Here is a 25,089-nt window from a genome sequence, read left to right as displayed (position 1 = left end):
AGCGAGACAGATATGAGAGGGAGCTGCTTGGGTTCCTGATGCATGGGCATTTCATTCATATTCTCATTGTATTTAGTCACATTAGCTATTTTGCTTTTCCACAGAGCAAACTTCCGACTTCTACAGGAAAGACGGAGGGAGTGGAATAGACTGTTGCAGAATAGCACGATAACTGAAGCTTTTTGAACTGATAGCTGGGAGAATGGTATTAGAAATAGAATAAACAATAACTTTCTATTATTCTTAATTGTATTTTCCCAGGCTTTTTCAATGCAACTAGCCCAAACTGCAGCTGTATAGTTGCTGAACACACAGAGCTTTTACCGAACACACAGAGTTTTGCGAATAGAACAGGGACAGATCAGGACATGCACATGCAATTGTTCTGTACACTGAATTGATTAATAAAAGGTATTACTCTATTTCTGAATAAATATGAAAAACTAGCTTAAACTCTCCTAATTGTCTCCAATAAAATTAACTATAATTAACAAAGTCGATGTTGCAGGTTATTTTATACCTAACAGCCACCCCAAAGATAAAAAAAAACAATTAGTGGGCCCAGCAACAGGAAGGCGTAAATTATACTAGTTGTGTTTAGGGAGGTCACGCTACTCCTACACCAAGTTGCTGAAGAAAGACCAAATGGAAGGCATGTAAACTGGTTTAACTGTCCATCCTATATGAACTGCAGATAATGTTGACTCTCCTGTGGAATTAGTATTGAAAAATAAGCATCTTCCAAATCTATCTTCACCATTCACTCCTGGTCTACCAAAACATTTCCCAATAGATGAATTCCCTTCAACTTGAAGTGTCTGTAAACTGCAAAATAATTTAACTCCCTCAAATATATTACTGGTGTTGAATCTTTGTCTTTTTATCTCTACCACAAGAGTAAAACATTTTTTGATCCCCTTCTATTTCTACTATTGCCTCTTTTGCCAGCATTCAATGAATTTTCTCGTTCACAATTTTTCTTACATTGTCCTGAAAAATATCTCTCTTGGTTCCTTCATCTCAAGGGGGTTCTTATGAAATTCTATCATATAACCTCCTACTGCTTTTAATGCTGACAAATCGCTTGTTATCATCTTCCATGCCTGAAGGAAATGTTTCAACCTCCCTCCTATGTTTTCTGGATAAAGCCAATGCCACTCTTTATACTCACTCCGTCCTGAATTTGATCCTGCATGAGATCCCTAAGATCTCCCTCGAGTTGACCAGTTCCTTCCTCCTCTCCATCTTTGAAGATAAATGTTTCCAGAGTATGTCTTTCCTCTGTAGGTTCCTCTACCTTGCCATATGGGCCTCTGTAATATGTACGGCTGAAAGGTTGACCCATCCTTCCGGCCCTGCAATAGAAATTACCTTCTTCAGAAACCATTCACATTGATGTATGTGCCTTATCCAAGGCAATAGAGTTTTGGACATGCTTTCCTAAATATTTTACTAATCCTTCTGCAAATAGAAGTCCCTTTGACTCTTAGCAAGATTCTTTTTTGGCTAAGTCCCTAACTTGGGACTAATTCTCAATAATAGGCTAGTATCGAAGTTGCCTAAAAAGCAAACTGTTCTGGCCCCAGCCTCTTAAAAGATTTATATCTAAATGTGTGCCATTAATATTAAATTCTTATACCATGTAAAAAATGCTGGCAATAAATAAAGTAGTTTGTCCTTACATTGCTTTAAGGACCTTTGTAACCTTTCCTTGGGTCGTGGCCCATCTTAAATGAATATAATATAGGATCCCGATCTAAATAAGGGGTCATTGTCTCCTTCACTACAATTACTTGCAGAGAACACGTAGCCCTCGTAAGAGTTCTTTCACCCCTCACTAATGGCCTCCTTATCCAGTGCTTGACATATTCAGCAACATGACTCATAAGCTACCACTCTGAACTATGTCCATCTCTGATGGATTAAATAATGCTTGGCCCAAAGGATCTTTACATATTTTTTAATGTTTACTTGTACTCTCAGTACTTGAAAATTCATCCAACGCATCCAACTAAGCCCTTCCCTTTTGTAGGGTTCTCCTGACTTTTTTTGTGCTGCCTAGAACACCTGAATGTGAGTCACTTGAGACTCTCCCCTTTTTATCTGATATTTCTTTATCATTCCTCTGTTTCCATATCTTTGAATATTTTTACTTGTCCTCTATTCTATGTCTCTTCCTCTTCTGATAATGGCTAAAACTCTACTAACAGTTTTCCCTTTCTCTTGCCTTCTTTTAATGTATTGTTTATGGATTCCCGAACAATATTCCCAATTTCCTCATTCATCAGTTTTCTAATGATCTCCTCCTGTACCTTCTGAGATGTCATTACATTTTCAGACTTATTTACTTTTTATTAATTCTATTTTTTCCAATTTAAATCTATTACCACAGTTTTGAGGAATCCAACTTCTGTAACTGAAAAATTGCTATGTTTTTATCCCCGCTTGCTCATACTCGTACTTGTTTCCATCTGCTGAACTATCAGCTGTTTCTTTCCTTGCAAGTTGCCAACCAATTGACTGGATGCCTGGCAACGAGTCAATGCCTAAACAGGTGCATTTGGAAAGGGATCTGTTTCCCTTAAAAACAAATGTATTGTCCAAGCACATCTCAGTATCATACCCAAATTCCTTAAAAAATAGACCTTCTTGCTCTGACTGAATGTAATAGGTTAAAAAAACAAGTGACCGAGCTTGAGAAAGTTTGCACCGATGCACAAGCCTGCAAATGTGTGCAAGCGCATTACATTTGAATCTTTGAAAAAACTGTAACCCTTATATCTTTAACTTTAAACATTTTTTGGCTTGGTTTAGAACTTTGAGGTCCCCAAACCTACCAAGCCTCATTAGTACTCATTTCCTATCCTCATATTGGTTTTTAAACATTTTCAAAATATCTAAAACTGTCTCTACTTGCATTACAAACTATTTTACTAAACTAACCCCAACTTACCCAAAAATTGGGTAAATATGAACATTCAAAGTTATGTGTATCACATGCAATTCTTAAATTAGCGCAGATGTATTCAATAATAAGAAAAAAAAATGCAATACTTATCTGCTCACAAGAAGCAAAAAAAGAGGAAGAGAACGGAGTGCATGGAACTTATATGTATATGTTATACGTTCTATTTCAGTATGACTTCATGTTCTGTTTTAATGTGAAGTTATAAAGGTGCCGCTTAGAAGTATTGAATAAAATGTTAATGCATAATGTTAGCCTCCTGTCATGACATAATATTTAATGGCAATCAGATATCAACTCCAAATTGAACATGCATTCTATGGGAGTACATTTCCAGTTTTGCGAATTGGGTCCAAAGTTTCATGAATAGATGTGTTTAAAACAACAATCTACTTTTATGTGAGCTCAGACTCTGAAGAGAACTGTAGCTGTACACACAGCACTTTTTAATAGATTTGGACAATCTGTTATGTGCAAGGCCTGATCTGTGCAAAGCTCATAAAGTGTGTGAGCCATGAATTAAAAACTGTGTTTTTTTTTATGTGTGCCAAATAGAGTCACCTATCTAAACGTGAGGAGAGCTGATCAGAAGATGAATGCCACAAAATCTCTCACAGGCCAAGAAAAGCAATTGGATCAGAGACTGTTTCTTAAAAACACTTATGGAAAACAGGCAAAACAACTCTAAAATATAATGGTGAATCAGGTTCACTTCTAAGATAAGCAACAAGTTCGATAGCCTATCAAGACAAATTGGGCCACCATAATTCAAGCTCTAGAGCCAGGCTACTCTCTTGGGACTGTGGAATAAGGTAACTAGATTACTCCATTTTACCAAGGATGCTGCTTCAACTCAGGTGCCCTTACATTCACTCAATTCAACTAGCACAGCTAAAAATATTGATTTCTATAATGATTTGGAAAAGAAAGGCTCAGGACTGTAGCATTGTATCCTTAATGACATGAAGTTATTTGGAAAATGTACTGTGAGAACAAGCTTATGGTAAACCTCACAAGATGCCTGGCATATAGTTGATTGCAACATAGACTTCAGTTCTGGTTTTAGAAGTTTCCATGAGTATTTGCTAACCCTGAAGGATGTGCTGGTGTGTGATAAAAACTCTTTCTCTGAAACACACGTGACCAAAATAATTATCACTAACCCGGTGTTTTGTTTCGAACTTGAGACAATGATTTAAGGTTCAGATGCAACTCAGTGATAATTTGTTTTTGGCAGTAAGGCTTCACCATACATTAGGCGCAGAATCCCTGACAAAATAAAAAAAAATGATACACTGAGGGAATGAATGCTAACACGATTTGTTTTCTCTAAATATTTTGTGTGATAAGAATTTAGCATATTTTCATGATAAAGTCTCTGAGGTATTTTCAAGGAAGCTTTCAAGGCTACGACTTGTAATTCCATGATTGCAGACATGTTAGAGGCATATTTACGAAAAGTGGTGCTGCACATAGAGCAGCGTCACTTTTCTTGCACCCTTTACCGCCACCATGTGTGAACCGTGTTTAAAATAGTGTAATTTTTTATAATGCTATTGATGTTCTCTGCAGGAGTAACACCAACATGTTGCCTCTACTCCTGCAGAGTATATAGGGGCCCTTTGTAAACAATGGTGTGCCCCCTTTTAACGCCTACTCTGAGCAGGCGTTAAAAGTGCTGAAAAAAATGACGCAACGAAATCTGTTAGATTTCCTTGTGCCATTTCCCGCCCCCCCCCCTCCAATAGAGGAACGCCCTCTTCGCATTCATTATGCTGGTGCAGGCGTAATGCAGCGAAAAGATTTGCAAAGTGGTGCAATGCATGGATCGTGCCACTTTGTAAATATGGAGCAGGGATTTTGTCCATCTAACAAAACATTAGCGTTAAAAAAAAATCCACTTTTGTGCCTTTGGGTGGGTCTAGGGGATCTTAAATATGCCCCTTAGTTTTCCAGTTTTATACTTCACTTCAACATGATGATGAGATGCCAGTACATTTTTAGTATCTTTATCAATGAAAAAATACTCTCCACTAACATCATTGGCCATATCATGATGGGCTTTTTTGTCTCAGCATACAGACAAGTGCCTGTTATGTTGTGCCTGCAGCATGCAAAATCAAATCAGAAACAGAACGATGCAAACCTTGTTCACGATTTCTGAGCTGGACTTTCTTAAAAAAAAAAAAACATTAACTCATTAAAATCTAAGGTTAAATTAATTTTGTATACACTTAAAGTGCACTAAATCAGACACCCAGCTCTGCACTGAGCCAGCAAAGACCACCATGGGCACGACACCGTGGTTGGTGCACTCAGGTAGGTGCTATTTATTGATTCATAGATACCTTGAAAGTAATATGAAAGAGTACTGGCTGCTATCAAAGACAAAGTCAGTTTAAAGTCTTTGCTTGATAGCGCTTGATAGCTCATGGGTACTGAAACAAACACCTAAACCTCAAACACTTCTTAGAATGATTTTCCATGAAATATTCCCTCATGGCATTTTGCAGATGGTGCCTGTATGACGATGTGCCAATTTTCAGTGACTACCATCTGCCGTACACTAGCCTTATTGCCTCAGCCACTGTACTTATGATAGAGTTTTCTTAGTCCACCAACAGATATATAACACTTTGCATCTCAAAAGCTGGTTAATAAGCAGAACCCTTAAACCGATTTTGTATAAAATAAATAAGATGGATACAACATACAAACAAAAATATAATCCAAGCTGATTCCAGGTCCAAGATGTACAACATCCTACTCATAACCTGTGAGCAATTTAAGATCTCATAATAATGTTAGTTAAATGTGTATCTATTTATTTATTTATTTGATACTATTCTATAACACTATCAAGCTGAGTCATGCAATAAAAAAAACAAAAATATCCGTTGATTGAATGACATACAATAAGCTTGAGATAACAGGAAGTGTAGATATTGAGTAAACAGGAGGCGGGTGGTTAGAGGTATGCTTATGCAGGTCGGCAAGAAGGTAAGAAATTAAATAGAGTCGAGTGGAAGTTGAAAAGTTGAGTTTCGAAAATACTAATTTTCTGTATGGTCATCCCAGATTTTTGACCTTTTGCTGGACTCTAAAGTTTTGCAGGTTTAAGAACTCTGGCGTGATTAATACTTTTGGGTGCAAAACTGCACTAACGCAGTTTTGCACCAATAGATTTAGCACCGGCTTGCACCCTTTCTGTGCATCATATTTATGGAATGGTGCAAGCCAGTGCAAAGGGTGGATGTTAGGCAGGTTAGAGTAAAGAAAAATGACTCTAACCTGCCTTGAGTCATTTTCTGACACAAAACCATCCATACCACATGACTCTTGTCTTAGAAACCTAGGGATGGGCATTGCACCCAGTGCCATGTAGGGGGGGCCATTTCAGGGCTCCCAATGGCACTTAAAAAAACAAAATACGTACATGAACTTACCTATATGAACCTGGGATGGGGTCCCCCATCCTCCGCTGTCCCTCTGGTGTGGGGGTGGGAGTGTCCCTGGGGCCTGGGGAGGGCACCTGTGGGCATACTCCATGGTGTCCCACCATGGCAATAGGCCCCACAGGTCACTTAACGCCTGCCCTCACCCAGGCGTTAATAAATGGTGCAAAGCAAACTTTGCACCATTTTTTGACCCCTCCTTTCTCCCGTATGTGATTTTAGCACGGGGGATAACTATGGCGCTAAGGCCACAAAGTCATTTTTTGCACGGGAACACCTACTTTACATCTCATTGACGCAAAGTAGGTTTCCTCATCTAAAAAATAACTCCATAACATTGGTGCTAGACAGGTCTAGTGTCAAAGTATACATATGGAATTAGTTTTGCACCAAATTTGCGTTAAAAAAATGATGAAAATGTGCTGCAAAACAAGTATAAATATGTCCCTCTGTGCCCTGCTAGCCATGAGTGAAGTGCCTGTAATTCAATTTTAAACATGGTTGATTTAGTATACTCCTAATTGGCTTATTTAACTTGCTTAAAAGTCCTTAATATATGGTACCCAGGGCCTGCGAGTTAAATATCACTAGTGGACTACGGCACCTATGATATCATCCACTACTGTAAACGTAAACATGGCTACAGGCCTACCGTTGTATGCTCCATGAAGCAGTTTAAATGATATAATTCAGCCAGTCAAAATAAACCTGTTTGCCAAGTCAAAATATCCTTTTTAATTAATAATACATTTAAAAGTGATATTTTTACCCCTATATAGGCATTGTATGCACAAGGAAGGTTGCATATTATTTTAAAGTAAGATGTGTAGAAATTGTACATTGTCCATACAATGATTAGCACCCTGAAAGTATTTTCTCTGTGTCAGACCTAGGTGTCCTATTTAGAAAACCAGAGTACAGATTAAAATAGTAATATTATATCTCAGGAACGGGACTGTTATGCGGTTCCTACCTTGGTAATAGGAGTGTCTGTTTAGGATGGCAGAATGGGAGAGTGTGGGAGAGTGAGTCTATCCACACCATTGGTACCTGGCGGCTTAACTGCTGGCTAGCTCACAGTGCCTCGCCTGAACCCCAAACCTACCAGGGTAAAAGGTGATTATGGAAACCAGAACATGACACTTTTAACCCCCAGGGAAGCCATGGACACAGATCTTACCCCTTTCATGCTGTTTCTCATGCATGCCAAGGCGAGACACAAAAGATGCAAGATACGTTTTCAATACATTTAGTGAAACAAACACATTCTGGCATATAGAGATTGAGCTGCAATAATTAGGCAGATGAAACAAAGCAAGGTAATCGCCATTAGGAACATGGTAGAAAAGATAAGCAATCCAAACATGTAGTATGTGGTTGTCGATTTTCTAGAAGTTCTAGAGATTCCTACCTAACCCTATATCTAAACTGAGTGCATAGCGGGTGTACCCTTCTGCCAGGCCTGATCTAAGGAATTAGCCCAAACCCCATACCTGGATCTGGGACAGGAGATAGTCCATGATGTAGATGGCAATCTCCTCGGGAGTCTGGTAGATCAGCACTAGCCAGGCTGTGTGTCCTACAGGACGTGTTCTAGGATAGTTGTGGCTGGAATACCCTCTGCCCTTCTGGGTCTGTGCATCGTTTAGATAATAAACCATGCTGTGTTTGAAGTACAGTTTTGCAGCAATGCAATGTCTAGATGGTAGAAGCTGTCTCCTAAATGTGGAACACAAACCAGCATATCCTGTACAGAGTTCTTTAGCCTTGAACAGAAAATATATGTTGTGCAAAGGCTAACTAAACAAACAGCTTATTCCTTGCTCTCCTAAAATAAAGCCAACTGATAAACTATGGAAAAATCATTGCTTAAAGCAGCCTTAATGAAATGAATATAAAAGTAACACTAAAATGAACTAAAACATGGGTGACCAACCCGGGTCTTAGAGGTCCTCACAACACCCTGCCCTTGTCAGTTTCAGCAGACAGATTCTAAGAATCTAAGAACTCATCTAAACTGCTAATAAACAATAAAACATCTAAAATCATAAAAGCAACAAAATGTTTACATTTGGATTCCTAGATAGTGAACCAAGCCTGTTTCCCATTTGAGTGACAAATTCATTTCTATTGGAGTCGTGATTGGTGTTAGGGGGACCACTATAAATTTATCCCAGTTAATCTGCAAGCTAGAAAGGGCACCAAATCTTGTGATCTCCTGGAGAGCAGGTGCAAGATTGTGCATGGGATCGCGAGTATACAATAATGTATCATCCACATATGCGGCGACTATAAAGTTACATCCTAGGAAACTGATGCCCCTGTGTCCATGACATTCGCGCAGAGCACACACCAGCAGTTCTGCAACCATCGCATATATATTAAGAGCGATAGTGGACACCCCTGTCTAGTGCCTCTAGTGATAGAATTCACTTCAGAAATGGTTCCATTAATCCTAACTCTTTCCAACGGCACTGTTTAAAGAGTTTGTACTAATTGTAGAAAACCATCACCCTCCCACATGTGGCGTATTACTGCCAAAATGAAGGGCCATTCCACGGAGTTGAATGCCTTTTCAGCATCAATTAAAACTGCAACAGCATGCCCACCTGGGTCTATGTGTTGTATGGCACCAAACACTGTGCGAAGGTTCACTGTTAGGCTGCGACCCGGGATAAATCCTGATTGCTCCGGCTTTACCACTCTAGGCAGCAGCACAGCTAATCTATCAGCGAGGATTTTAGGATAAGTTGTAGTATTCACATTGATTAGGGATAGGAGTCTATAAGAGGAACACTGTAATGGGGATTTACTTGGTTTAAGCAATGTGCTAATTAGTGCTTCTGTCATTGAGAGTGGCATCTTCTTGGCTCCCGTCATTTCCTCATATAGTATTAGCAGGTGTGGGATTAGCAAATCTTGATAGGTTTCATAGAAAGTCACTGTGAGCCCATTCCAGCCCGGGCATTCCTTTTGGCCATATCTTTGAGGGCCCTGCATATCTCCACTGGTTGCAGTGGTACTATTAGATATTCTCTATCAGTATTCATCAACCAGGGTTTGACACTATGTGACAGGTAGTCAGAGATTGCAGCAATATCTGGGGTGATCTTAGTTGCACAGAGTGCTGAGTAATAGTCGCAGAACTGATTTACAACCTTTCCCGGGTGATTGATGAGGCGATCATTCTCATCCTATACCTCTAGGATTGTGTCCCTCTCCCTATTGTGACACATCATGCCTGCCAGTGTTTCACCAGAGGTTCCCCCTCCCCATACACGTGGGCCGATGCATACTTCCCCATGTGTTGGACCTCATTGTGGGCTGTTTCGTGAAATTTGTTATCTTCTCATGAATCCGACCCAACAGCTGCTTGTCTGCTGTTATCAAGTGCTCACTCTCCAGCTGCGCTACCTCCGCCTCGAACATGGCCAGACGTCCACGCAAGGATTATAGGACCGCCGCCTGCTTAGGAATTGTAATCCTGCGGATATAAACTTTGAACATTTCCCACACTGTGCTAAAGCTAGAGAACGAACCAATATTCACATGGAAGAAATTGTTCATGGCCTTGGCCAGGTCATTGTGGAACGCTACCTCTGAAAGAGAGTATGGTGGAAACTGACACATAAACTGGGCACTGTGTAGAGGCCCGGGCTTTAGTGTCAGGGGGACCGGTGAGTGATCTGAGTACATTCTGGGCCAGGGATCTTGCTTATGGGTCCTAGGGACAAAGCTCCTGGACACCAACCAGAAGTCAATGTGTGTATGAAGATCATGCACTGTTAACAGTGAGTGTACTCCTTCATCAGGGTGTCTGTGTCTCCAAATGTCCACCAAACCAGTGCCTGCTGCAATGGTAGTCAATGCCCCTGACGCAGTGGTCCGCCTTCTGTACGGGTCCCCTGATCTATCAATTGCTGGATCTAGTGTGCAATTGAAACCACCCACTGCTTTTAAACATTACAAGAGAACCCATCCATTAAATTTGACTGGATATCTCAGCTGTTTTGGATCCGCTATTCACATCACACCAACCTACATCTAGAGCACCTCCACCCTACACCTCACATCGGCATCTTGGGCCCAAAAGACCTCTGGCAAAGGGCCCCCTCGAGGGGTCCATTGGGCATTGCAGCACCGACCCAACATGGAGCTGTCCAATAATGAAGCATAACACCCACCTGGGTGTGTGTGGGCTCTTGCTTCTGAGCTATCTGATCCCCTGATCTGTTGCCACAATTCCTCTGGACTAGACCTACTTTCTCTTCCCTTTCTCCCTTCTTTGGAACTGCATACCTTTTGTAATATATTTTATGGAGCTTGAAGCTGGCCCTTTCAGCAATCCTAGTCCCTCTCTGTGTATAGCTTCATGGTAGAAACAGAGACAGAAAAGGGACCATCCACTAGTTTCAGTGCTGTACATAACAATCCATGTTTTTCTACTCTTTTCAGGCATAAAGAAATATCATGGGGAAGTACTAATGCTGGCAGTGAGTGTAGCTTGAACTGGTAAGTGAGTCTTCTTCCATCCTGAGTAACTTCACTATTGTCAACTTTGAGATGTGACAAGTAAAAGCAACTTTTGTTTTGTTCCTCCGTTTCTCCCTCCTTTTACCTTCTTCTTCTCCCTCCTTTTTTCCCTCCTCCCAAGACTTACATAATGAAAGCAGCAGCCTGACCCCATTAAGCCGGCCCTAGGCCCAGCTCTTTTTTTCACTGTCAGCCTCCGTTCAGCCAGATTCTTGCCCTCCTTGAGCTTCATTTTTTCCTTCTTCTGGGCTTTGCCTTCTGTGTCTTTTTCCTTTGCCTTAGTGCTTTTCCCTTTTGTGCCTGACTCTGCCTCATTATTTCCCTCCTTCTTCATCCTCATTTTCCTTCCTTTTTCTCCCACTTGTTTTGACACCACCAGTTACCTGCCACCCGTTAGCCCAGTCCACCGCCACCCAGCATCCCAACTTCCTCCCAGAAGCTACTTAATGGAGGTCACAGTGCGGCAGAGTGCAGTGGAGCGCTGCTGGCACACCAAAAGCAGGCCTGTCTGTGCTTGTCTGTGCCTGGAATGTGCCCAGTGCCAGAAACCATGGTTCTCCTACACCCCTCAGTTACACTGCTGCCAAACTCCGAGGCCTGAACCATGAATGCCACGACAGCCGCTGCTGCCACACGACCTTTCTCCTGCTTCCACTGCTCCTTCTCCTGCATCTTTAGAGTGCCCACCAACATGCTATCCAACACCATGTGAACCAACAAACACCACACACCTACTTCACAACAACTTGCCTACCTCCTCAACACTCGCTCGCTTTGCAAACAGGCCGTTGACATCTGGGACCTCTTTACCACTCTCACCCTGATGCTGTCTTCTTCACTGAGACCTAGCTCACACCTGCGTCTGCTCCAGACATCACCATAGCAACGGCCAACTGATACAAGATCCACGCCAAGACCACACACAGAAACCCAGAGACTGGATCACTTTGATCCACAAAGCAAACATCCATGACACCACTGAGACAGAAGACACCTCCAAGACCATAGAGCACCTCAACCTCAAACTTCAAACAGATGGAAAAACCACCACTAGAGGCACCCTCACGTACAGACCACCTGGACCACACCCCATCTTCCGCACTCCTACTTTATTGCACCTCTTGGCAAAGACTAAGGGGGTCATTCTGACCCCGGCGGTCTCAGACCGCCGGGGCCAGGGTCGGCGGGAGCACCGCCGACAGACCGGCGGTGCCCCGCAGGGCATTCTGACCGCGGCGGTTCGGCCGCGGTCAGACAAGGAAAACCGGCGGTCTCCCGCCGGTTTTCCGCTGCCCTTGGAATCCCACATGGCGGCGCAGCTTGCTGCGCCGCCATGGGGGATTCTGACACCCCCTACCGCCATCCTGTTCCTGGCGGTTCGCCCGCCAGGAACAGGATGGCGGTAGGGGGCGCCGCGGGGCCCCTGGGGGCCCCTGCAGTGCCCATGCCAATGGCATGGGCACTGCAGGGGCCCCCGTAAGAGGGCCCCACTGTGTATTTCAGTGTCTGCAATGCAGACACTGAAATACGCGACGGGTGCAAACTGCACCCGTCGCACCCCTGCAACTACGCCGGCTCAATTCTGAGCCGGCGTCCTCGTTGCAGGGGCATTTCCTCTGGGCCGGCGGGCGCTCTTTTGGAGAGCGCCCGCCGGCCCAGAGGAAATGTCTGAATGGCCGCCGCGGTCTTTTGACCGCGGTGCGGTCATTTGGCGGCTCCCGCCGCCCGCCGGGCTCAGAATGAGCCCCTAAATCTTCCTTGGAGAGCTGAATTTCTAACTCGACTACCTCAATGACACCAACATGGCCAGCCTCTTCAACAGCAATAATAAAATTAGGCTCGCCCAACTCGTCATCAACCCTACCCACAATGCAGGACACATGCTGGACCTCATCTTCACTTACAGCCACCTCTCCTCCAAACTCACCTGGACCAACCACTTTAATATTTACTTCAACATCTCCAGCCCCCGCACCTCCAATGCCGAGCCAGGCAGCGCCCTCCACCACAGCTGGAGTAAAGTGTCAGAGAGCAAATAAGTCAATGCCCTCAACACATAATGCCCTAACACTGCATCAGACCTGGACCAAGCTGTCAAAAACATAAACTTTTTAATCTCCAACTGTGTCACCATCATCACTCCCATCAAGACCATCAGACACAGGAGATCCACCAAACAGGCAAGATTATACAACAAGGAACTGAGAAGAGCAAAACGCCACTGAAGACAACTGGACATCACCATCAATATCTCCCTCAATCTCTACACCTTTAAATGACTCTTAATGGCCCTCAGAACTAGGGCCATCACCCAAACCGACAGGCAACATCGGAAACCTAGGCATTGTCAGGAATCTCCAAGGTGCCTCCTGCGTTATCTGTCAGCATCCTCAGTGATTAGGGTTAAATCATATCTCTGTTCTTGGTTAAACCATCATGTTTCTAAGTAAACATAATGTGCTGTGTTACACAAATGCTTATTTTACCAATGCTTGTTTCCTAATGTGAGCAGGCGTAGACATGTGCTTCTAATTGGGTGTGGTGTGGACATGTGCTTCTAATTGGGTGTGGTGACTCATCAACATGTGGACACTTAACTGCTTTCCTGATTGGCTATAAATAGCTGAGTGAAGCATGCCTTTCTGCTTGGCTTTGTTTTGCTTCCTGATCTCAGCATCTGATTTGGCAGTCCAGCCCCTGGTGTCATCCTCGTATTCAGGACTTTTGAGGCAATTATTTTCTTCGTTCCTGTACCAGCTGACACCAGGCATTCCTCCAGCACTCTGACTGTGGCTAAGTGACTAATATTCTCCAGGGAGTTTGTTCTTTGAGTCACCTGAACTATCATGATCCATCTGCAAGTGTAGCTGCAACGTTTAGACATCAGCAGAAGTTTGAAAGGGCTTCAAAGTACCATAGCTATTGTCGATATTAGATTTTCTTACAGAGCCAAAAAAAACTGTAATGTATCTTTATCCATCTTTGTATACAATTGTAGTGATTGTGTCTTCAGTGTCACCAATCAGTGTCCCTTTAGTAAATAATTTGAAGACAAGCTTTTCTTTTTAGATGTAATGGCTTTTCTCACCGTGCCCCATTTAATGTCAGCTTTATTTTCTATTATATTGTTTTTCTGTGATTGCTTTTGTCTTTTATGAACCCAACCTAAATATATTCTCATGTCTAAAGGCTCAAACTTACTCTGACTACGTTTTTAATGCTTGCTAACTATTTTATAATGCTACAAGCATTTTCCATTGGCTCCTTATTTGAGTGTCATAGCAAAGTTTGGTCATTATAGCACATATGTGCCCAAACAACTCTTTTGTACTTGTATTGATTCTTATTAAATGTAGACACAGTAAAATGAGGCAGAGTATTTTTTGGCTTGGTTTCAGTACAATGTGATGCTGAGATAGGTGGAGGTCGTGGAAATTGAGCACTGTTGAAAACAAAGGCTTACAGGAAGTAAACACTCATCATGTATGTCAATATAGAAGTCAACACAAGTGTACAAACATAGGTGAAAAAAGGAAAATAACGTCAATCAAGTACAGGATGATGCCACTGGATCATGTGTAAAGAACAAAGTGAGCATTGGCTGTCAAAACGTATGTTAATTCTGTTACTAGCATTTATGTGCATAATACCTTTGTAGGACAGAACACACTAGGCCTAGTACATTTAGTATTTAGATTAAAACTTAGAATCTGAATTATACAAAGTTGTAATGAGGAATACTGTAAATGGACATTCCTTTCATGAAGAAGAGGAAACACTTGTTAGATGGATATGTTGGCTTTCTCATTAGGAAGGCCATTTCTCATAGTGCCATCTTTTTCTCTCTAAATTGTGTATTTAGGATTGTTATGTGTTCCAGGTATGATTTAGGACGATGCAAGTGATCTAAACATGAAAATATCTTTCTGGCATGCCTCTTTCTATAGCTACCTTACTAGGATGCGAGCTCTGGTCAACCAGCAATCACAATCCTTGTCAGGTTGAGGTACAACCGACTCTAAATTAACAGTTGCTCAGCCCTCTTATAGCTTGGCAGATAGGTGTCAAGCTTAAACTAAAAGCAATGTGTAACATATCCGGGCAACACTTCAAACAGTAATAAAGTGAAAACACCACAGAAAAAGAATCCCACATCAAGTTATAAAAATAGACCAAAACAACAGAAATGAAATTTGAAAGATTTTGGTTGAAAAGTGCCAAAAAGCACAGAACACCAACTGTGGATGTCTGGTCATACCGGACCAGAAGAAAGTCATAAATTCTGGCCAGCCACGATGGAGCACGGCTGGGCTACAGGGATTGAGTTAGGCCCATTGAACAGAGTAATTTAAATCCTGGTTTGCAGAGCTTGCCGGGATCCACATCAAAGATACACCATGATACTGAAGTGTTGCATCGGTTCAAAGATGTGGTGAGACTGTGATGCGAGGACCTGCGTCAGCATCGAGGATCACATCGACAGGGTTTGCGATACGAAGTCTGTTGTCAAGAATGTGGCTCACAATGCATTGGTTCCAAAGAGCTGTGAGGCTGCGATGAGGAGTCCAGCGTTGTTGTCAAGGCTGCCATTGATGAGGGATGCAAGGGCTTGTGCACCGGATGCGTCATGCAGTGGGGGTTCTGAAGGTATTGCAGGCTGCAGTGGTGATGCAGGTCTTTGCGACAGGCAAATCCACGCAGCAGCAGAGATGCATAGGTTCTGCAGGGGGTTGCACCGCACAGCAGAGGAATTGCGCAGCTTCCTCTGTGTCCGCAGAGACTTTGCAGAGCACCTTAAACCCACTTCCATGAGATCAGGACTAGGATGACACTACTTGTCAGGGTACACTCACTGATGGCAGAGTCCAGGTGCAGGGGCAAGGCTGCTGGAAGCCTGTTATGTCCCTGAGACTTCAGATCAGGAGGCCAGGCAACTAGCCCTTGGTGTGACTCTGGGTTCAGGAGATGCAGTTCCAGTCCTCACCCAGGCAACAGGTCAGAACAGCAGGGCAGTAGTTCCTTTATTCAGAGCAGCAGTCCAGGAGTGTGGCAGTTCTTTCTGTAGCACAGAAGACCTTCTTCCTGACAGAGTATCCACAGGTCTATAGGTGTACTGAAGTGGTGATGACTGAGGTCCAGCATTTATACCCAGCTGTGCCTTTGAAGGGGGAAGAAGCTTTTAGAGGCGTGCCTTTGAAGTGCACAGGTGCCCTGCCTTCCTATTTATGTCTCTAGAATTACTACAGGGGGTGGAAACAGGACACAGCCTATTCAAGTGTAGCCGGGGCTAGGAACAGCTCCTCCCTCCCATTCTGGTAGTGATGGCCCATCCAGTCACTCCTAAATTCCCCGTTGTGTGTGGCTGTCTAGGAGGAATACACAAAGCAAATGTCACACACACCTAGTCATTTGAACCAGACACAGGCTGCAGGCATCAAATGGCTAAGACAAGAAATTGCCAACTTTCCAGAAGTGGTGTTTTCAGAATTGCAATTTAAAATCTAACTTCACCATAAATTAGTATTTTAAGTTGTGATTCCAGAGACACCAAACATTTCTAGTTGCCTATTCACATTTGGAAATTACACTTGTAATGTGTAAAATATTATCCTATTGGAGAGGTAGGTCTTGCAGTAGTGATAAACAAAGTTAATAGTTTTTCACTACCATGACATGTAAAACTTAAAAGGACATGTCCTGAATTTTAACTTCATTGCACCCTGCCCTCTCGGCTGTCTAGGGCCTACCCTAGGGTAACATACATATTAAAAGGGGACATTTTGTAATGATCGAGGGTTCACTTTGCCAGGTCAGTATGGCAGTTTAAAACTGCAAATGTTGGAGTGTGACTTTTAAAATCAATATTAACACGAAAAGCTTGCAATATAATGTGTAATGAAGCCGCATAGAAGATATGTTAACCTAGAAGAAAATTAATGTACGTGTTTGAAATGTACCCACGGGGAGCGGCCATCAATGTATACGATGATTAATGAAACTGACTAATAATGAATTAACAATGTACTAATGCATGGTTTTGTATTAGCATTAAGGATTATGTATTAGGGTTATGCTAAATTACTCACTAGGCCTTAGTTAGCAAGGGTCTGGGCCTAGCTGCCTGGTCTCATATTAACTGTGTTTTTCTAACATGCAATGTGCTGCTTTCCTGAAGGACACAAAACTGTACTTTTCCAGAAGCTAGAGATATGTGTGTAGCCATAGTAAACTCTTTACCCGACTTTCTCAAGGAGACATTCTTGCCATGTGCAACAGTGTAATTCACAACAGGTGCAAGGTCACCTGGAGTAGGAGAAGACAATGGAACTACTGACTGGAGCGACAAGTGTAACTTTTCTTACCTGACATTCCACCCGTTGAAGACATCAATCACAGGAGCCAATAAACTGCATGAGAACTGTGTTAGGTGAAAATTCTAGTAAGGTGTGTGACAAATTATTGGACAGAGATAACGATGCACCAAAAATTGCCCAATGGGAAATTAGAGACTTGTTCGACAACTTTGATATAACGGTGTGACCCAAGGAGAAATTGGCCATTCTTCCTCGCCATTACGGAGCCATTACTGAGCTATCACTCTGCCATTCTTCATCCTCCCTTTGCCTTTCTGAGAGACTTTGTCTTATACCTTAACCCATCCCCACCTGATTCCTTGCCTGCTATGCAATTCTCCTCCTTATGAGGGAAGAGTCTTCTTATTATGCCCTACTGAGACTTACCTGTCTGTCCTTGCTGATGGCGAATCGACTGATGTCCTGAGGACGAAGCTTAATTCTGCATGCTGACTCATTCGGATGGGTAACTATCTGATGATAAATTGTAATTGTCTGTTTGCCTTTTCTTTCTAGGTACCAACTGCTCTTTTGACAGATGCCATAGTTAGATTTTTTCCAAATTAATGTTGCCAAATTGTTTTGCATGAAGCCCAACATGCTAATGCCAATTCGAGGTTAGTTAATGAGTCCACTAATATCAGATGCAAATAGACAAATGACTGAATTCTTGCTTTGTTGAATAATGTACTAATGATACTTTACTAAAGTTGACTCATGTTAACGTTGTGGTTTGTTCTAATGTTCATGACTTATGCTTTGATAAAGTCTTACTCAAATTGCCAAGTTATAGTGGTATTGATGTGCTTATTGATATTGCAACTAATTAATATGATACTAGAGTGTAACTAATAGGGATTAAATATCCTAAGCCTTTCTAGATTTGTGTGGTTATTCATGGCTGAAAGGTCATGGTGTGTTTGAGTCTTATTAAATGTTATTGATTAGTTTGATTGATTAGTTATTATGACGTAGTAATACTGTAATAGGGACCTGCAAGTAAACTAAATATGCCAATTGAGTAAACCAGTTCAACGTGTTTTAAGGAGAGAGCACAAGCACTTTAGCACTGGTTAGCAGTGGTAAAGCGTGCAGAGTCCTGAGGGCAGCAAAAACGAAGTCAGCACTATTGGGAAACCATTCAAAGGAGGCAAGGTCTAGCAACTGTCCTATCACAATTTGGTTACCTTCATCAATCGACTAGTGTGTATTCCCATGATCCTTTATTAAATGAAATAAGGATTGTATGTTTTGAAGCCCTATGAGTTAGTGTCACTGAAGATACTTGGTCACGTTTCATATCACATTACTGTTGATGTTAATGATGCCATCATTATTTGAAAGGCTATTATAAGGGCAGAATATTGCTGTCAACACTAGATGCCCTTGTCAAGAACACAAAGCAAAGGAAGGCATGGTGTGGGCCAATATCTTCTGTTCCCATGATTTAGAGGATCTATAACCATGCCTACGGTTGAGGGCATGGACACAAGCCTACATTTTTACTGCGAGAAAGCAGATGTGAAAAAGAAGAATAATCTGCCCCTTCAGTGTTGTTAATGATGATGTGGATGGTGACATAACATGTGATGTTACCAGTGTTGTTTCTGACATCATCTTTCCATACAGAAATAAATGTACTGACTAGTAAAATATAACTTCCTAGACATTAATTGTCGATGGATATATACAGTACCACATTCTTACATCAGGGATGACTTTGATGTGCATACATATGTAAGGGATACATAGCCCCTGATGTACATTATAAAGATATTTGAAGTCACAGAGGACTTCCCTAACCATATAAAGGAATGAGCCTGAAGGCTGAGTTCATTTATAAGTTAATGGAACGCTGAGGTGACTTGCAGTGTCCTTATCACATACGCTAGGGGATACTTTATTTCATACAATAAATGATCACAACATCATCTTTCCCACAACCCACTAAAAACCTTGTTGTGTAGCTTTTTCATATGAAAGAGTGAGCGTGTTTGCAACATGATAAATAAAAATAAAACTCTAGTACAAAATTAAACACATCAAAAGCAGAAACATTCAGAAAGCAGAAACGTAGAAAAAAATGCGCATCTTTCTATTTATGTAGAGCAAAAAATAAATAGAACATGTTTCTATCTTCAGTAATGTTACCCATGTGATGTGATATAAAACGGTGTCAGTGATGTAACTGAAACAGTCAATACTGATGTCATCTGGTTTTATAGAAATGAAGGCTGCTACAATAGCACACTCTTTCAGAATGTATTCCCAGAGCCATTAATTCTAGTTGGAGGGCCACAGTACGGCTTTCAACCTAAAGATGTCTATGCAAATTGATACATATAAAGGCTGTATTTCCACTGTCTCTTTTTCAACAAAATTGTTTTTCTGCTTGACACTTTATCCTAATCCTCAAACAACATGTCTCTGGCTGGGTCTCAAGTAGGAGATGGGGAGTTCAACCTAGCCAAGCTGGAGACATACACTGTCAACCAGCTGAAAGGGTTCTGCAAGGGGATGGGAGTACCTACCCGGGGTGCCTCCAGGAAGGAGGAGTACCAAAAGGCGCTGAGGGCCTGGGCAGAAGCCTGTTCACAAGAGGATGTTGAGGTGGATGTGCCAGAAAATGGCCCCTCAGAGGATTTGGAACCAGCAATGGGGGGTGTTACCCCTGGAATTGTGCCCCCTGCTAAACCAGGGTGCAGTGTCTCTAGCAATGGCCTGACCGCAGAGGAAAGGAGGGAGGAGAGAGAATTTCAATTGCAAACGGCAAGGTTAAACATGGAGGCAGAGGATAGGAAGGCTGAGAGAGAAGCCAAGTAAGCTGGGTCTGAGAGAGACTTGTTCGAAAATAAAGTTTTTCTATCTCACAAACTGAGTATCAAAGAGCTGGATCTCAAGTCTAGGCAGTCTGAGTCCAGCAGTGATGGTGGCAGCATGCATGCAGGACCTGCTAGAGAAAGGAAGGTTTGTATGCCCAAAGAAGTAGTGTTGGATTATGTGGTAGCAGATGACATTGATAAATGGTTTGCTGCATATGAAATTGCACTAAGTACACATTGGGTTTCTGAAGACCAATGGGGGGGGGGGCTGTCAAACATTTTCCAGCTATTGGGAGGGACACACTACACACATTAGACCCAAAGAATCAGAACACCTACTCACCCATGATAGCCATTTTGATTGAAAAGTTGGGGCTGATCCCTGAGAAGTACCGTCGGAGGTTCAGGGACAGCAGCAAACTCTCCCCTCAAACTTGAAAAGACTTTTTTTAATTTTTCCAGTAAGGCACTGAAGGGATGGGTGTGGGACAGTAAAGTAGATGACTATAAGAGGTTATGTGATTTGATCCTGAGAGAGCATATGCTCAGTATTTGCTTTATAGAGATCTGCTAGCACCTGATTGACAGTAGGCTGAATGATCCCACAAAGCTTGCTGAGGAGGCGGACCTCTTTGCTAGCACTAGAGTGTCCCAGAAGGTACCTGGGAGTGACCCCAAGAAAGGTAGCTCCGGTTCACCTCTACAGGGTGAGGGTAGGTTGAAGATGACCCAGACAAGTTCCTGAATAAGGGGGGAGGGATGGTTTCCCAAACCTCTTCTGAGAAAGAGGATGGTGGTTCCGGTTGGCGGTGGCCCAGGGAACCCCTTTCCCAAACCGGCTGCTTTGAGTGCTCTCAGCTAGGGCACAAGAAGGGGGTACTCTGTCTGTCCAAAGAAACTACACAATGGTGGGACCTCTATAGGGATGTCCACTGAGGCCTTAGGAGGAACTGGTCCCCAGGGGCATGCCCTAATCTCCTTCAGTTGGGAGATAGACTCAAAGGGTAAGTTGGTGATCCCTGAGGGTGGGAGTCTTTACTTCTACCAGGTGTGAGTGAATGGGGTCCCAGTCACTGCTCTGAGGGACACAGGTGCTAGTCATACCACGATGGTGGAGAGACTAGTTTCCCCAGAGCAGTGCACCTCCAGGTGTGTGGGTGACGCCAGCCCACGGGAAGGATTTATTCTTCCCCATGGCTCTGGTATCCCTGGAGTGGGGTGGGGAGGTGACCCAGAGGCGGGTCATAGTTATTCCCCAGATGCCTGTTTTTTGCATTCTGGGGAATGAGTTATCACTGGTGGCAGGAGAACTGACAGGGGTTACCCCTAAGGGTGCCCTGACAGTTCAGTTATCTGGCAGTACCACTCTTCAGAGGATGGTACAGGAACCCAGGTGTAGGGTCAAGGAGAGGGAGGTCTCACCCTGTCCCCTGTTCAGCCTCAGGGTACAGACCTGGGGTTGATTGACCAGTGTCAGGACACCACCCCTGACCTGGTGGGAGGTACAGTAGAGAAGGGGTACAAGACCATGGGGCTACTGCCCCCATTCTGAGATGCCTCAGGAGCCAATGGGGAACATTCTGACAGCTCCAATACTGGAGGAGAAGCTAGCCCAATGACCCCACTCATTGTCTCCAATTAGCAGTGGATGGTCTGGGCCCTTGCTCCTGACACTGACAGCTGTCAGTGTGCTCTTTTGGTTACTGTCATTGTGGACAGAGGTTTCCCTGGGTTGGGTACAGAAGTCAGACCCAAAGAGGGGAATGGGCCACATCACTCTGTTGGCCATGGTGGTACTGTCTGCCTAGTGGTATGCAACTGTGAGCAAATTAAGGTTAGGAGCTTCACAGATGGGGTCCACAGATGAGGGGAAGGGTTTCAGATGGGTCAGTTCAGTGGTCCCAGCGAGTATAAACAGAGAAGCCTTAATAGGTTTCAGAAAGGCATAGAACTGGTAAGTGCCCGTGCAGTAGTGGGTCATTGGGTAAGTCTCCTTCAGTAGGGAAGTCCGTCAGAGTACTGATTAGCCTACCCTGGCTCTAGGCTGGAAGGGGGATATGTTGGAAATGGCCTCTCTGCAGGGTTACAACCAAACTTGTTTTCTTTCTCCTTCTCTTTTTCTGACCTAATTTTTGGTGGCTTAGGACTCTGCTCACTTTAACACTGCTAACCCGTGCTAAGGTGCCTATGCTCTCTCCCTTAAAACATTGTAACATTGGTTCATATACAATTGGCATATTTGATATACTTCTAAGTCCCTAGAAAAGTGCACTACATGTGCCCAGGGCCTTTAGATTGAATGCTACTAGTGGGCCTGAAACATTGGTTGTGCCACCCACAAAAGTACCCCCTTAACCATGTCTCAGGACTGCCATTGTAAGGCCTGTGTGTGCAGTTTCACTGCTACTTCGACTTGGCATTTAAAATTTAAAAGTAATTGCCAGGTCTTAAGTGCCCTTTTTTCTACATATGTCACCCCTAAGGTAGGCCCTAGGTAACCCATAGAACAGGGTGCAATGTAGGAAAAAGGCAGGACATATGCCTGTGTGTTTTATGTGTCCTGGTAGTGGAAAACTCCTAAATATGTTTACCACTGCTGTGAAGCCTGCTCCTTTCATAGGCCAACATACTGTTTGAGTGGTAGGTTCTGATCAGAAAGGGGTAGACAGGTCATATTTAGTATGGCCAGAATGGTAATACAAAATTCTGCTGACTGGTGAGGTTGGATTTTATATTACAGTTTCAGAAATATTACTTTTAGAAAGTGAGCATTTCTCTGCACTTAAAATCCTGTGCCCTTCAGCCTGTCTCCTATCCACGTCTGGGCTGGGCTGGTTGACTGCTCCCTTGTGCATTTCACCCAGACAACCACAAACACTAGATGCTCAGTCACACCTACACACATCTGCATACTGAATGGGTCTTCCCGGGCTGGAATGGTGGAGGGTCTGACACTTACATTTCAAAGGACAGTGGCCTACCTCCCACAATGGACTGCCAAACCCCCTACTGGGACCCTGGCAGACAGGGTTGTACTGAAAGGGGACTTTGCACACTTCAAAACCACTCTTTGAAGTTCCCTTCACTTAAAAAGACACTTTTGGCAATATAAACTGGGTCCCTGACCCCACCAATTTCGACACTTCCTTGGACAGATACTGTGAACCAGATCCTACAACCTGCCAAGAGGAGCTGCCTGGCTGCCCAAAGGACTCACCTGGACTGCTTCGTTGTGAACGAATGCTGCCTTGCTGTTGTCCTGCTGCCTTGCTGGCCTCTGGCTCTGCTGAGAAGTGCTCTCCAAGGGCTTGGATTGAGCTTGCCTGCTGTTTCCTGAAGTCTCAGGGACAAAAAGACTTCACCTTTGGAACAGAACTGCTTGTGCGCTGAAAATCGGCACATAGCCTGCCGGAATCGAAGCACAGCCTGCCTAGCGGTGAAACAATTACTGCATCACTGACCCGAAATGATGCAGCCCGGCTCCCTGAGAGGAGATCAACGCAGTGCCAGCGTTGCGACCGTAACTTCGACGCACAGCCCATTCGATTGACGCATCACCTAGCTGGAAGTCACAGGCCGAATTCCCGCAGAAGGAATCCATGCTTCGCCTACTGTGTGACAAAACTCCAACACATCACCCACCAGATTGAAGCAGCACCTGTGACTTCATCCTGCACGCCCAGGATTTCCACGCATCATCCCTGGGCGTCAAAAGACCCCACATTGCAAAGAGGATTCAAGCCTTGACGCATCGTCTGTGTGACTCAGAAATCCGACACACACTCAATATGTTCCATGCATCTCCTCCTCTGCGGTCTCTGTGCGTGTAATTTTGACGCATACCATGTACTTTGTTCTTGCAAGAGACCCTTGTTGCTTTTTAAAGACTTAAGATTCTCCTCGTCATTACAAAAGTGATATTTCAATTTGTACTCATCCAATCTTGATCGTTATGACATTCATTCACTCAGATAAATATCTTATATTTTTCTGAAACCTATGTGGTGTATTTTTTTGGTGTTTTCACTGTATTATTGCATGATTTATTGCACAAATACTTTACACATTGCCTTCTAAGTTAAGCCTGGCTGTTCAGTGCTAGGTTGCCAGAGGGTGGGCACAGGCTAATTTAGATTGTGTGTGACTTACCCTGACCAGGATTGCGGTCTCTACTTGGACAAGGGTGCATACCTCTGCCAACTAAAGACCCCATTTCTAACAGCAACACATGGCAATCATAATGGCAACAACAGAAGGAAAACTGATTATTCCACATACTCCTTTAACCACAATGGTCTGATCCTCTTTCCTTCTGGAATGTTCTATTTGTTCCTCCATTTACTGGATGATCACCATTCCCTCCTTCAGCTCCATGCAGTATCTTCTAACCATATGGAACTAACCTCCTAATGCTTCACTTCTCATTACCTTTCAATATAGTAGTATTACCATAAACTTTCATAATTCTCTTAGCATTGGTAAATTGTGATTCCCCTTTCCTTATTGCAGTGCCCAGTATCACGTGTGCATATTTTCCTTCTCTCAAATGATAAGGACACCTTTTTAATTTTGCTATTGTGTCATTCAATATCCTTGCTATTTTCCTTTGTCCTTCTGGATACCGCACCAGAATCACAGCTATTGTTCTTTTCACGTCTCGCCCATACAGAACAAGCCACTGTTGTCAGTTTCCTCCCCCATAATAACACAAAAGGAGAGTCTCCTGTCACAGAGTGTGAAGTGCATCTGTAATTCAACAGCATGCATCTCAGTTCATCCTTCCACTTCAATCCATTCTTGACAGTCAGCTACAAACATTCCCCCAACACTCTATTAAACCTCTGAACAAGACAGTTCTCCCTAATTTAATATAACGCCATCCTATGATGCTGCATGTTAAGATTTGAAAAACAGTTTAATTTTCTCAGAGGTGATTTGCGGACCATTGTCTGTGATGTCTT

The 25,089-nt window shown here is 43.2% G+C and overlaps 1 long non-coding RNA gene across 2 annotated transcripts in view; it reads left to right on the top strand.

Annotated features, from left to right (window-relative positions):
* Positions 1-25,089, top strand: part of LOC138295512 (uncharacterized) — a 189,524-nt gene that overhangs the window by 95,977 nt on the left and 68,458 nt on the right. For both annotated transcript variants that reach the window (XR_011203612.1, XR_011203614.1), the window contains exon 2: positions 10,876-10,932. This is a non-coding gene — a long non-coding RNA (uncharacterized lncRNA). The remainder of the gene's footprint in view (positions 1-10,875; positions 10,933-25,089) is intronic.

This window comes from Pleurodeles waltl, chromosome 1_2, assembly GCF_031143425.1.
Source record: "Pleurodeles waltl isolate 20211129_DDA chromosome 1_2, aPleWal1.hap1.20221129, whole genome shotgun sequence".
In the NCBI taxonomy this organism is placed as follows: Eukaryota; Metazoa; Chordata; class Amphibia; order Caudata; family Salamandridae; genus Pleurodeles; species Pleurodeles waltl.
Note: the sequence above shows the minus strand (reverse complement) of the source record. Positions and strands in the feature narration are given on the sequence as shown.